Here is a 4,188-nt window from a genome sequence, read left to right as displayed (position 1 = left end):
TTCTAGAAAAAATTAAAAAAATATAAAATAATAATAATAATAATCCAAGTGGTGAAAATCTAGAAACGGGCACTACTTAAGGCCTTTGCAACCCTATTTTTTAGTGCGTGTCCTCGACACTTGGCCTTTCTCCATCATGCCTTGTCCTTGTTTCCTTGGTTTGGAATTGGTCCTTTTCTAGGGGACATAACTGTGTTAGCTTTGGTCTCTTGGCTGCGTTAGTCTTTAGGACACCTCGCAAATGGTGTTTTTTTGTTGGAAATAATCAAGACTAGCTAGGTTATTGAGAGGGGAGGGGTGAATCAGTAACCCCAAAACTTTAAATTAATTCAACACTTGATTAGCATTATCCATACACCATTAATTCATCTAATCTACTACATGCATGAGAAACTAAAAGATAAACATTCATGACATATGAACACATAATTTGGTGACTCAAAAACCTTCCAAATAGAAAGTAAAACTAGGGTGGGGATGATACTCACAAAAATTCATTACTACAATATAAAGTTAGCCTGCTAAGGCTTACATTGACCACTTCTGATGATCTACCATGTTAACAACAAATTGGACTGCTAGATCCACCTTGTTAGAGGTTTTACAAACATACAATGAAGTATGCACTCTATTAAGAGATTTAAAGAAAGACTATTAAGTATACCCTGTTAAAGGATTTTAGAAACTGATTCACCTGTTAGGATGAAATAATAGATTTGACTTACAACATGGTTGCTGATTAGATCTTGAAGTACAAATGACCTCTTGTGATAGATACAACTTTATTGCTCCTTGTAGACCTTGCTGAATACTCCGCTTTGCTACTGATTTACATTCACTCTTCTCAAAACACTACATATCCATGATACAATACATCACATATATATATGATCCCAATATTTACAATTACAAGGTCGGCTAAAACACAAGTAAGAAAAATATTACTAAGTTGGCCAAATAGTAGAAACTCAGGTTCTGTAAGCTAATTTGGTGAATTTCTGATACTCAGCGTCCACTGCATTACTTGACATCATCATGCATTTGGTAGAAGTAGAAGCTCGGTCCATACTAATCACACAACATAGCTTCAAACTTGGTGACCATTGGAGACTCGATAGATATAGTGTCACTCGGTGGAAACTGATTTCTATGTTTACCTTGCTTGCACTCGATAAACACTACTCATCCCATCACTCAGTAGACACTGGCTTCACATCATAGAAACTAATGACTCAATAGACACTGTGAAGCTTGGTGACCACTATCTACTTGGTGATAACTGTTGGACTGCACACTATTTGTATTCATTCGGTAGCTTTTGGAATGCTTGGTGTGAACTGTGGAACCTGGTTATCACTGGATTGCTCGGCAAACATTGGAGACTAAGTGATGAGCTTGATAAATATATAGAATTGAATAAGTGTTGTCACCAATGAAAAATATAACATAATGCTAAAAATCTCCCCCTTTGGCATTAGTGACAAAAACACTTATAAGCCAAGACTTATGAACACTGACATGTTGATTTTTGATTTTTTCAAAATTTATCTTTGTAATTCTATTGTATATACATTTGTACATGTCTCCCCCATACATAAGACATAATATATACATAGTCTCTCTTCTTTTATTCTGTACATATATCAATCTATTTTCTCCCCTTTGTCTCTCCACAAAATATCTCTTACTCCCCCTTTTTGACAATAATGCCAAAGAGTTATACAATATATTCATACAGAGATACCAAAATGAGAGAAAAACTTGGAATGTACCTTGAGAATAAGAGCTAGTGTTTTATCCTAGTTCTCTTGCAAAATTTTGCAGGTGGAGAGTGCCACTTGAACTTTTGCTAAAAGTTCAATCATGTGATCTGCAATAGAAAAAATGTTATCCTGGACCACTGTCTTTGAATATGCAATATGCTTTTGCATTGTGTCCATGATTGGAAGGATCATGTTTTGGATATCTATAAATGTGGACCTGATCCTTGCTTCTTCTCTTAGTAATTCTACCTACATATCTAACAAAAATATGACCTTAATGTGATGTGCTGAGCTTGAGCTGGGGTCAAGCTGCAACCTTTGAGCACTGGCCTTCATATCTTTATCAATCTTATTCAATGTTTCTTTTATTTCTTTGGTGTACTCGGTAAAATCACATAGCTTGGAAAAAAGAGATGTTACATTGGTAAAAGAATGTTCAAGATTACTCAAAATTGAGGATAGCTCTACCTAGTTAATAGAAATGTACTGAGCAATGTGCTCAAACACTTTATTATCAAACTTTTTCTCTACCTTTTCTATTAACTTCTCTTGACCAGATGTGTCCTCATTGAACTTATTAACTACTTCTTCCAACTGTAGCAAAATATGTTGAGATGAATCCACATCAACACCTATAGCCTTTGTTATTATATTATTTGCATTTTCAATTATTTAGTATTCTCTATCTCTTTCCTCTCTGAGCTATTTCTGCCTTGCCTTCTATTCCAAAAGCTAGCTAACCAATCTCATTTCTTCAACTATAGCAGTATCTAGATCCAACTTAGGCATTACAATTTCTTTGTCCAAATCTATATCTTCATCAATTTCCTTACCACTAAGTAGAAGTTTTAGGGGTGTCCTTGGTTCTACTTTTGACATTACTGCCTTGGACTTAGGAATAGAGATAATTGTAGAGATAGCTGGACTTGTAGTGAAAACTTGAATAGGACCAACTAGAGGAAAATTGAGAGGAGTGCAAACTGAATCCAAAATTGAAGTGTTACCCAAAATTGAGGTGATAACAAGTGGAAAATTGATTGGAGCACATACAATAGGAGCACTAGTAGAAGTATTTACAAATGATGTACTTACAGGAGCATGCAAAATTGAAGTTGACAAAATTGTAGAACTGGATGCTACTGATGTTGTTGACTCGAGAGCTGATGAAGAGGAGAGTTGTAGCTCGGTAGTAGAAGTGGTAGACACTTCCATTATTGATACTTGGAGCTAAGAGGGAGAAAATAGTGACTAGATAGATGATGTGTTTGTTGTAGTTGCAATCACATTTGCTAAAGCTATCTTCAACCCAAATGATGTAGCAGTCTTTAGTGGAGAGTGAGGAAGGGAGGCTATAACTTCTGCAACTATTCTCACTGGATCATTCTCTTCATCTCCTTCCTTATCTTCCTCATCAGCTTCTTCCTCTTCCTCTTCTTCACCATCCTTCATCAACTCTTGACATTCCTCAACATCAATGGTAACACAAGGTGTGTTATCTTCTTCATCATTGTCACTGTCATCATCATCATCCTTGATCTCCACTAGATCTTAACTTGGTTTGTGAAAATGATAGATGTTTTTCCACATGTTTGTAGCATCCCTAAACACATGCTCAATGTCTTTTATCAAAATCAAACATCTATGAGATCTGATCATTATTTTACCTTCATTGTCTTTAATTACTGCCTTAACTTCTGTATCTGTCAAACTTGGTAGCAATTGTCTCAATGATTGCTCATATATATTATTTTCTGTCTATATAGCTGATTCCCACCTTGGTTTTAATCTTGCCAACAATTCATTTGAAATCTAAGGGGCAATTTGATCAGGGGAATATTTCCATTTTCCCATCTTATTTAGCACTAGCTCCTCAATCTACATCTTCTCAACATCTATTCTAGTTTCAAACTTTAGTGCCTTGAAATTTGTGATGCCTACACCTTCTTCCATTTGTTTCAACCTTTCTTGGAACGTGAGTGGGGGCTTGCTGAACACAAATTCACTAGCACCTTTCTTCTTAGATCTCCTTGTGAATATAGTTGTGGAGGCCTTGGGCGGCTTGGTAATAATTATTTGCCCTTCTTTTTCATAGGCTCTTCCTCCTTTTCAGATTCCTACTCTTCTTCTTTAGATTCTTCAATGTCTTCTCCTTTACCCTCAGTAAGCATGAGAGGGGAACTTGCAATTTTTAACTTGGCTAACTTCCTCTTACCTTTGCTTATTGCTTGAGGTAGCTTGATTTTAAGCTCTATTCTAGCCTTTGCTTCATCATATGTTCCAAAGGCAGGTAGCTTTGGATCTACTGGCTCATTGACTAGGGTTTCAATAATGTGTTTTGTCTCATCAATGTTAACCTCATATGGAAGAGGTTTCACCCATGCAACTCTAGGCCTGCCGCTTTGATATACACTTTATCAAAATTAAC

Source organism: Cupressus sempervirens, chromosome 10 (assembly GCF_028749045.1).
Source record: "Cupressus sempervirens isolate cs-2001-9-10 chromosome 10, ASM2874904v1, whole genome shotgun sequence".
In the NCBI taxonomy this organism is placed as follows: domain Eukaryota; kingdom Viridiplantae; phylum Streptophyta; class Pinopsida; order Cupressales; family Cupressaceae; genus Cupressus; species Cupressus sempervirens.
This window is presented reverse-complemented; position numbering follows the sequence as displayed.